The 11,287-nt window shown below is 41.9% G+C and overlaps 1 pseudogene; it reads right to left on the bottom strand.

The window, feature by feature from the left end:
* Nucleotides 1-9,997: 9,997 nt before the first annotated feature.
* Nucleotides 9,998-10,834, bottom strand: LOC101994320 (annotated as a pseudogene).
* Between the last annotated feature and the right edge of the window lie 453 nt (nucleotides 10,835-11,287).

The following is an 11,287-nucleotide window of genomic DNA, read 5'->3' as shown; positions in this document are numbered from 1 at the left end:
TTCATTAAGTTATTAGACAAAGATTTAGTTAGGAATCTATTCCTCTATTATTTTAAAATACTACTTTCAAATACTATTCAGATTGGAGGGGTCTAATACTGTGTCAACTTGTATTTTTCCAGGCCACTTTCTGCGTTCTTCTGACTCCTACTTCCTGGGCACTGTTTATTTTCTCTTCTTGATGCAATGTGCCGTCCCCTAATTATTTCTGTGCCCAGCCTGTCAGCTTTGTTCGGTTTTCTTTCTCCATTCCCTCAGACTAGTACAAGTCTCGATCACAGAAGCTATACTCTCTCGGTATGAAAGGATTCTAGTGTCTCTAAGCAATACTGCAAGCTGACACTGGCTTGTAATGAGCCAAGGCCAAAGTGAAAAAAAAAAAAAAAAGGCCAAGCAAAAAGGCCAAACTGTAATAAGTTAACTTATTGAGTAGAAATTTGAAATTTCTACTCTGTGGTCTGTCTTATAGTTAGTTGATGATTCTCCACTTTGGTCTTGCCCACGAATTTGTTTTATTTAATGTTATGTGTGTGTTTCTCCTGCACCACGTGCATGTATAAAGCCCTCTGTTAGGTCTCAAGAACCTACACAAATAGCTGAGGTGCCTATTTAGCATGTCAAAGCTGACTCTGGCCTCTGGGTTCTCCTTGTATCCCTCAATCTCTACCTGTGACAGCTGGCATAGGAGGTTCCTACCCTAAACTTCTCCAGGCCAGGGGCTAAACTATTCTTTCCCAACTGCCCTTCCAGATATAATCCAGCCATTGTGGCTGTCTGGTCTTTTTGGTCTACTGTTTTGGCCAGTCTCTTGGCCCCTCTTGGTCAGCAGTTTCTCACCCTTTTCCTTTCCCCCTCCCCCCTCTCCTCACAAAGCCCAGGTTCATGTTCACTCTGGACTCTCCCAAATGTCCCTGTCTCTGACTATGTCCCCCTTTTACCTACAATAAACTTTCTCCCCCACCATGTCCTTTCCTTTTTACCCTTGAAGGTCTGAAGAGGGTATTGGATCCCCTGGAATCAGAGTTTTGGGCACTTATGAGCTATCAAGCAGGTGCTGGGAGCTGGAGAGACGGCTCAGTGGTTGGGATCACTGATTGCTCTTCCAGAAGTCCTTAGTTCAATTCCCAGCAACCATAATGGCTTACAACCACCTGTAATGAGATCTGGTGCCATTTTCTGGCCTGCAAGGACACATGCAAGCAGAACCCTGGCTACATAATAAATAAATAAATCTTAAAAAGAAAAAGAAAAAAAAAATAAGGTGCTGGAACTAAGGCCAGATCCTCATCAAGAGCCTCCAATCCCGGGGGAGAGGGAGTGTGGGAGAAAATTAAAGTTAAGCCATTGAGAAGGTGATAACACATTTATTTTCCTTGTTCAGTTTCATTTTGTATTATTATATAACAATAAATACTGTAGTATTATTTGCTGGCTTCAGCGACTGGATGTTGGAGAAGTGTCCTCTGTGATCCACTAAAGGCCATGGACCTGTCTTCCATTCCTACCCCAAGATCCCCACAGCCAGCCCAAGCCTTTTCCCCTACAGCACTTTAGGAATGTAACCTTTAACAAACTCTTCCTGACTCAGAGGAATGCCACATAGCCAGAGACACTGTGCCAGTTTCCTAAGGCCGCGGCTGTAAATACACCCAACAGCACCGCCAGGCTCCCGACAACAGAGGAGGAGTTTGTCACAGTTACAGAGGGCTACAAAGCAACATCACACTTTGGGAGGACCACACTTTCTCTGCAGGCTGTACACAAAGGGTTTTCTTGGCATCTTCTATATTCTAGTGATAAGTAGCAATCCTTAGGATTCCACAGCTTATGGCAAAGGGACCACCTCCCACCCCTGCCTTGCTCCTAATGTAACTTCTTCCTTTCTGTCTACATATCTGTGTGTCTGAGTAGTGTCTTCTGGAGGTCCAGAACTGGTAGACTGTAAAAAGTATGAAATCAGTCTATTATCTCAAATACTATAAAATTTGTGTTTGGGACAAGGAATTCAAATCTTTTGATCTCCTCCACTTTACAAGACTTTTATGCAAATATTTTAACATTTTTCCCACCCAGTCAAACCTTTGTTTACACAAAGGCCCCAGCTGTATTTCAGGAATTTGACCGCCTGGAGCACTGGCCTCTTCCTGTGGAGCAGTGACCCCTTTCTCCTTCCTCCTTGGTTTCCTGCGCACTAATTCCTTTCAGACCAGCCAACTGAGTCAGACTATGAGATCTGCTTCCAGCCTATGGGGAAAGACATTGTCACTCCCTGATTTAAAACCAAGCGCAATTTCTGTGTGAGTGCTCGCTCTTCACAGCAAGCACACCCTCTTGATCAAGAGTAAACTTCCTTTACTCCAGAAGCTTCACTGTGAGTGATGCTCTCTTTCTTTGTGACTCCCAACCCCATTTCTAACATCTCTGTGAATGTATTACAATCTCTTATGCTATACAGCCAAATTAGTAACAATAGCTGTCTCACGCCTAAGGGTTGAAAACCACTAAGTTGGGATCCTCAGCAGTCCCAATCTTGCATTGCAGACGTGGAGGGTTCCCGGAGAGCTACCGATTCTCAGGTCACTCTGAGAGATGGAAGACACAGGTTCTGATGTCAGTGAGGGGATCAGCAGCGGCAGCAGCAGGATAAGTTAATGCTGTGGCAAGCACGAAGGTCAAGTGAGTAACCCTTGAACCATCTCCCCTTTGCAGCCCCCTGCATTATCTGAACTGCTACCAGAAGGTGATGCTGCCCCCTCATCAGGGGTCGGGCTTCCTATGTCAACTAAGGCATCAACTCCAATGCCTCAGTCGAGGTGTAACGTTGTGGCAAGTTGACCTTAAAACCAAAGGTCACACTAGCATTGAATCACAGATTGCTCTACTGTGAACCCTCCTGGGTTTTTTGTTGTTGTTGTTGTCGTCGTTGTTTGTTTGTTTTTTTAAACAATTGTTTATTATACAAATCCAACAAAGGTAAAACTGCATCAGGGAAAGTCTAGGAAACACCACCATACAACAATGGCACTTACGGATGCAGAATTGACAACTAGAAAATAACCTGGTTACCAACTTCAGTGAGAACTGAACACTTCAAAGGAAAGGAAGGCTATTGAGACAAGGTTTCTCTGTAGTTTTGGAGCCTATTCTGGAAATAGTTCTTGTAGACCAGGCTGACCTCGGACTCACAAAGATCCACTTACCTCTGCCTCCTGAGTGCTGGTATTAAAGGCCTATGCCACCACCACCTGGTCCATCCTGCCTTTTTTTTTTTATGAGATCAAACAAACAACCCACAATAGGTTGTCTTTAATTTTTTTCTCCATTTGAAATCACAGCTTGAATTGCCTAACATGATGTTACCCTGTAGATGTTCAGCTCCAAATATTTGATTTATTTGTATCCTGTAGAACGTTCTAATTGGTAGTAATTTGGTTAGCATGGTCATTCGTAAGAGAACTATAACAAAGGGTTCTCTGCTCTCACTTGTAACGTACATATCAAAATATACAAACTCTAGTAATGAAGAAACTTAGAATGTTACTCATACGGTAATTCTGTTTTTCCTTTTAATGTATTTTTAGAAACACAAAAACTCATATGTAAATGTCACTGAAAAAGGAACGTTCAACCTACCAAATATCCAGAAGAAAGCTGAGTTAGTGTCCTGATATGGATTTAAACCAGGACTGCTTTGAAACAAAATTCAGCAACTCAGTTTCCACTTGAATAGAGAACAGATGTAAGATTTGAATATTCAATAACCAGTAAGCAGAAAGAAGGTTTTATTTTTCTTTTTGGTTTGTTTTGTTTCAGCTAATTATGCTAATTAAAATTAGAACTTCCACCATTAAAATTACCTGCAGCTGTATGGCTCTCACTGCTGAGGTTGTGTACAAAGAAAACACTTCAAGAGAGGGTATCAGGAATTGTGGGTGATTGACGCACCCACACAATGCTGTCACTTCAGGAAGCCTGCAGACGGCATAACTAATAAAGTTATTGTGCGCTCTTGAAAGAATAATACCATGTTTGAAGACAGTGTATTAACCCTGTTGTAAAGTATTGATTATACTCCGTCCTAAAGGAAATGAGGGAACAAAGGCAGCGTGTTTTTAATTCTTACTCTATTCGCTCTTGCTTGTTTCATTCCATTTCAATTTACACCTATCTTGGAGAACACTGAAAGTGTGTCATCCCACCTCAAAGGCAGTTTAATTTTCCTACACACTTTGGTAACATTCTGATGCTTTAAAGAACAGACATGTAATCTAACTCAGAGAGTGATGGGCAAAATATCCAACCTCAACCAGCCGTGAACTAAATTTGCTGCTTGCTCTCTCTCTCTCTCTCTCTCTCTCTCTCTCTCTCTCTCTCTCTCTCTGTATATATATGAAAGGGAGACAGAATTGGCTACAGGAAGGGGAACAGGGAGAGGAGGGAGAGAAAGAGAGCGAGAGGATGGAGAGGCAGAGAGAATCGTACCTTTTGGTTGCTCCCTTTGAAGATCTCTGGAAGCTGGGCAATGACTGTGCCCAAATACTTCTAGAATTCCAAGCAGTAAGTGAGGAGGTCGCATGATTCAGTGATGCTCACAAGCATTGCCAGGGCCAGGGCTGGAGAGATGGCTCAGCAGTGAAGAGCACTTGCTTGCTCTTGCAAAGAACATGGGGTGAGTTCCCAGCACCCACGGCAGCTCATAACCCCATGTCACTGCAAATCCTAACCCCTCCTCTGACCTCCATGGGCTCCTGTTGCTTAGTTGCACATACACTCAGCAACACACACAAAATAAAGTAAAGGTTATTTTAAAGGTCACCGAGACCCATAATACACTTGCGAACATTAACTCCTAGTCAAAACCAGTGATGGAGGAAGGTCATTGGTTAATTAAATAAAGAAGCTGCTTGCCCTGATAGGTTAAAACATAGGTGGGAGGAGTAAACAGAACAGAATGCTGGGAGGAAGAGGAAGTGAGGTCAGACTCGACAGCTCTCCTCTCAGGGGCAGATGCCTCGGAGAGACACTATGCTCCACTCTTGTGGGCAGAGGCGAGAGCTCTGCTCTCTGAGGCACACCTGATGAAGCTCCGACCCAGGATGGATGTAGGCTAGAATCTTCCCGGTAAGCGCACCTTGGGGCGCAACACAGATGATTAGAAATGGGCTAAATTAATATGTGAGAATTAGCCTAGAAGAGGCTAGATAGAAATGGGCCAAGCAGTGCTTAAAAGAATACAGTGTCCATGTAATTATTTCAGGGCATAAGCTAGACAGGCAGCCGGGGTGCTGGGGATGCAGCCCCGCCGCTCATATTTCAACAAAAACCAGTGTGCCTTACATATAAAAGCAAGTTCTCTGAAAGGTACATAGCGTGAGATGAAGGAGAAACAGGAATTATTTGAAATCTTTTGGTTGGAAACAAAAAAATTAGTGAAACTTCCTATTGGGTATGCAGAGTCTGAAGTTACAATGATCTTTTACCACATTATTATAGCAGAATCAGGACGTGTGTGAAAATAAGTAATATTTATATAACAAATGTCGCTATAGCCATTGCTACATAACAGGTCTGTGGAGTATAGCTCACAATACTGTAAAAAGCAAATTAGATTTCACATAAATAAAGAAGAATGTATGAAGTTTGAAACCTCTAGGATTTTTAAATGAATAATATCATGGCAGGATGAAGCACTCCAATTGTGCGTTGCAGTTGATGGACATTTCATACATCATTTATTAAGAATAAACCAATATTTAAAAATCAGATAAAACCCTTTTCTTTCTCATGGACATCATTTAAAATCATTCTTGTGTGGTGATCTTGTGTGTGCAAACTCACTCACCTTTGCTGAGCCATTTCTTTTAAGAGCAGAGTGCCTATAATTGAATTCCTATCATCCACTCCTCCTCATTTTATTTTTTTATTTCTGCAGATGTATCTGTAAAGACAGTTGGCATCTCATCAGCAAAAGCAGCAGCTGGAGAAAGGCCATCCCACGTGCTCTGTCAAGGGAATTGCAAGTTTAGGTGGGGTTTTTGATAGACATCAAGGATTCGCTGACATAACATAGATTGCAGGCTTCCATTCCGTTATTTGTGCCTTTCCTCTCTTAATGGAAATGAAAGTGTTGTAAAGGAGAAGAGATACAGGCTTTGTTGAAGGTACAGTGTTAAAGTATCAACTGAGAAATTCGTATATGGTCAGTACTTATATATCCGATGACACCAATTCAACTTAGAAATCCCCCAATTTTCTGGGAATCTCTATGAAAGCTGACCAACAATAATGAATCAGTAACATCCTACAGAGGTTACAGAGTGCTTTGCTTGTTTGGTTTGAGTGTGTGTGTGTGTGTGTGTGTGTGTGTGTGTGTGTGTGTGCTTGGTGTGTGTTATACAAGTATGTGTGCATATACGATTGCATATGTGTGGATACGAACATGTGGTGGGTGAGTGTGCGCATGCAGAGGTGCAAAGCAGATAGGTGTGCCCACTACAATCTACCGCAATTGATCTTTAATTTATGGTGACAGTGTCTCTCACTGAATACAGTACTTGCCAATTCCAGTTCATCTAGCTAGCCCACTCTCTCTGGGGATTCCCAGTCTCTGCCTCCCAAGAACTAAGATTACAAGCTGTCTTGCTTGCCCACCTTTTTTTTTTTTTTAACTTGAATTCTGGAGATCCCAACTCTGGTCCTCACACTTGGGTAGCATTTGCTTTATCAACAGAGCTGTCTCCTCAGCTCCAGTATAGATTACTCTTTCCTAGGGCTGTTACTGGTTATGTGCCTTTTTCTATTTTTCTAACATTAGTAAACTGTTTCTTTCCTAAACTCTCCTATTAGGTGGACTTAAAAAAAATACAAACTAGACACACTTTCCCAGAATGTGGGCCTGCAGATCCCCTCCCCCCCCCGCCACCTCCTGTTGACAGTTCTTCAGTGCACCATCCTGCATGCAGCAGGCTCAGAGTCAAACCTCCGTGTAAAGCCAGAGAGGGAACTGTAATAACAGCATCCCTGGTAGGCTTGGTTGAACATACGACAAATGGACATTATAAAGCTGTCAACATATGCTGTGTTTGATTCATGCTTAATTAAAAACCACAGCAATAAAGAAGTGAAGCAGGCCTCACCTGTCAAATCCAGCGTTCATTTTAAAGGAACTTTTTAAATTTTAAAATGACATCATATTTCTTGCAGTAATTTGGGGAAATGGGTTTCATTTTCAGCAGGGCAGATTGAACTCTGCTGTTGATTTCCACTCCCCCTAGAAAGGAAAGTGATGAAAATCTTGCTAATAAAAGAATAAACCTACAAAGACAAAGAGAATTAGAGAGAAGACAGCAGCAGGTGAGAGATGCGAACAAAATTTTGGAAGACGAAAAGCAGATGGAGGCGTGGTAATCTAATTGGTAGAGCGAGATGAAATTGAGGACCGGCAAACGAGACTATTAGGAGGTAGCTAGCTGAGTCACCCTTCAGGAGCTTGGGCGGGCTTCCAGTGCAGAAATGTGTCTTGGAACCCACGACCCTACAGATTGTTTCTCCCTCTCTAGCAGAAGACAGAGAGCCAGAATGGGATGCCAAAACACTGGTTTAAAGCAAGAACTTGCTTAAATGAAAGACTGTGTTGAGCAGTTAAAAGCCCCACCCCACTAAACACCTACTCTTCTACTGTCAGTGTCCACAATGACTCCAACAACAAACAAGGCAGGACTCCAACAGCCATAACTGTCAGTTTACCCCGGGCAGACTGAACGGTAATGCCTGTTGTCTCGATCCTTCTTTAGCTTTTGTTGTTTGTAGATGACAAACAAGCTATCATGGGCCTTGGGAAATGGCTCATTGGATTAAATTCTGGTTGCAGAAGTCTAAAGAACTAAGTTTGGATCACCAGGACCCATGTAAAAAAATCTAAGTGTGACAGTATGTGAGTGCTTTTCCAGAGCTTCAAGGTCATGTCAGGAGGACCATGGGGTCTCACTGACCAACAATCTAACCAATCAGTTAGCTCCAGGTTCAGTGAGAGAACCTGTCCCACAACATGAGAGAAAGATGTTTAACTTTGATCTTTGATCTCCACATGTGCGTGTATAGATAATCACACCTGTGCAGGTCCACACATCTACGCCTCCAAACTTTTCAAGAGGCAAAAAGATTCTTCACTCACCATTGTTCATTACTCCTTGATTAATAATGGCATGAGAAACTTTTCTGTGCTTTTATCATTTCAATACACTCTTCGATGTACTTTGGCCCTTAAGTGGATTTGCTATCATTGCAAAGGACTTTCTGAAACTTCAGTTTTTGTTTTGTTTTAATTTTTGAGTGCTAACAAAACAAATACAAAAAGCAGTGTGTACTCACAATGGATTCTAATCAAACGTATAGACAGAAAAACAAAACTAGACTGATTATATGGCCTAATTTCCAGACCATGTAAGGGCACAGAAATCAACCAGTGTGATCATGTCATAAAGACAGAAAAGCATCTTGGGAAAAATGCCGAGTGAAGGGTGTGTTGGCAAAGATCTAAGGAAATTCCTAATGAAAGACATTCTCACCATCAAATTAGGCTACAGTAACTGGAAGTCCACATGCCAACCCCACTGAACCTCAAGTCAAATCTCATTACCGCCCCACAACATGTCAACCTTAAGCCTACAAGATTCTGGAAGAGATGTGGTAGAAATTTCTGATGACACTGAGCAGAAATTTTCTAGAATTAGTAGTCAATTAGATTGAATTAGCTCCCAGACTGAAAATAAAAGAATTCTACTTGAGAGTTCAGGAAATCAAAAATTCCAAAAGATGTTATTGAGAAAATGAAAATACAAGCCACATGATGCCAGAAAATGTGTGGCAACCCTATTTTTGAGAAAAGGATAGATCAAGAATATGTATAGAGTGTAATTCGGTGAAAAGTCAACTTATCTAACATGTACAGGGTTCTGGGTTTGATTCCCAAAATTGTAAAAAGAATGTGTGTGTATGTGTGTGTTTAATTTTTTATGTATAAAAACAAATTCTTATTAAAATGGACAAAATGATAAATCCATGACTTTCTTTGCCAGAAAACCTAATGAAGCAAAATGTAACCCTCTGGGAGGTGGTTTGTCAAAGCTATATATGAATCAGCTAAAAGAGCTTCCAATAGTTGAAAAAGTAATGACTTAGGCAATGACAGCAATGAATTATTGGATTACTTACAGAAATATTTATTCATGAAAATACAGTTTCATGAACCCACCTCTATTAATATCAAACAAATGATAAATAAGCCACAAGGCATAAGAACTAAAACCCTTCTGTATAGAATTACAGATTATATATACAAATATTCACTCTCAAAAAAATTACTTTGAGGGCCATGAGGTAGCTGAACAGATCAAAGGGCTTACCACCAGTGACTGAGTTCCATCCCCAGGATCCACGTGCAGGGAGAGAAGTGAGGGTTGTAAGTTGTCCCCTGCCCCGTGCTCCCACACAATTCCATCCTCTCTGCACACACATACATTAAATAATAAATATGCAATTGAAAAATTAGCCAGCCGGTGCTGGTGTACACCTTTAATGGCAGCATTTGGGAGGCAGAGGCAGGTGGATCTCACTGAGTTAGAGTCCAGCCTGGTCTCCCAAGCAAGTTCCAGGACAGTCAGGACTGTTACATAGAGAAACCCTGTCTCAAAACAAACAAACAAAAACAAAAATAAAGTGAAAGAGACTTCTTTGGATTATACTGAAGAAAGATACAAGAACCAGTGACATGTCTTAGCAAGTAAAAGTGATTGCTGTGCATACTGATGACCGCCCCCCCCTCTCTCTCTGACACACACACACACACACACACACACACACAAGCAATAATAATCAAAACAAACAGCATATAGAAGGAAATCCCATATCAAATTTCTTTTCTTTTTCTCCTAGCTTTTAGGAGCTTTATTTTTCTTCCACCTGTTTTTCCTCTTTGCAAAGGTGTCTGCAGATGAGTTCAGGACCACTCAGGAGCTGCAGACCAGTACTCTGTGACTGGCTGGGCACTCAAGTCTTCAGTGGGGAACTTCTGGATGGATACAGAGTGCACCTGCACACCGTCAGACCAGTCTGTCACCTTTGGGTGAACAAGAGTGACTTCAGGAGATGGTACAGTTCGTTCACCCTGAAATTCCACCTTGGTCACAACCTTCTCCACAGCAGCCTGCTCTTCTCAACCTCCTCTAAGTCTTTATAAAAAAGATCAGGCATAACCTCCCATGGACTATTATGAGAGATAGAGCCACATAGGCGGAGTACTTCCTGGGCCAGCATCCACCGCATCAGATGCACCGAGTGAGCTCCCTTGCTGTTCAGGATGGTAGTGTCTATGCTTCATAGAGGAGAGAGAGAGTCTATGTTATACAGAGCAATGGTGGGCAGGTTGGTCCCAGATGCTTTTAAGTGGGGTTGGTGGTCAGCTCTGGGATCAGTGACCACTAGAAGCCGTGGCTCCCTGAAGGCTGCTTGAATCTGGTTAGTTAAGGTCCCTAGCATGAAGCAGCCAGCGATTGAAGTGGCTCCAGCGGCAGCAGCAAGCTTCAGCACAGTTCACAGGCCAGTGTTCCTCCTGGAGGCAACAACGTTGACATCAGCAAGGTTCTCCATGGTAGCAATAGCCTGAACTGCAACCAACAGCTTCTCCAAGGTCCTCTTCAGATTTACCATCCCTTTTCCAGTTCTAGAGATACTGCTCCATCTGAAAGCCAAGGTTAGTGTCACCTAGCTGGGTTCCAGGGGCAAAAAATTTGTCGTCATCCTTCTTTATCTTCAAGACATCAAGGGCTTCAGACATTACATAAGTTTCTCTTTAAATTATGACAGGAATCAAGAACAATGCATGCCCTAAATACAATTTCTTTAGGGGAAAAAAAGTCAGAAGAGGAACTCTACTGTGAGGCTCTGTGTCAAACATGAGCTTGATCCAGTGGTTAAAGCTACAGTCCCAGTGGTAAAGGAAGTTGATAATAAGCGTGACTGCTATGGTATAATGGAGATAGAACCTTTGCCATTGTGTCTTCCAGCCCTGTGGCCTTTTATTCATTTCTCTGTCAATATAAAATGGTCCTTTAAAAAAATTAGTCTACTTATGAGAAACTGAATAACTACCAAAAGAGAACATAGAACAATTAATAGTCCATAAAGACTCTCAAGATCATTACTAATTAAATTACTACAATTAAATCTTGATTAGAAGCCTCTGCACCTTGGATTTTTCAAAATAAAAGACTGACCTCATCACGTGTTG

Source organism: Microtus ochrogaster, linkage group LG9 (assembly GCF_000317375.1).
Source record: "Microtus ochrogaster isolate Prairie Vole_2 linkage group LG9, MicOch1.0, whole genome shotgun sequence".
NCBI classification, from domain to species: Eukaryota; Metazoa; Chordata; class Mammalia; order Rodentia; family Cricetidae; genus Microtus; species Microtus ochrogaster.
The sequence above is the reverse complement of the archived record's forward strand: the minus strand, read 5'-3'. Positions and strand labels throughout refer to the sequence as shown.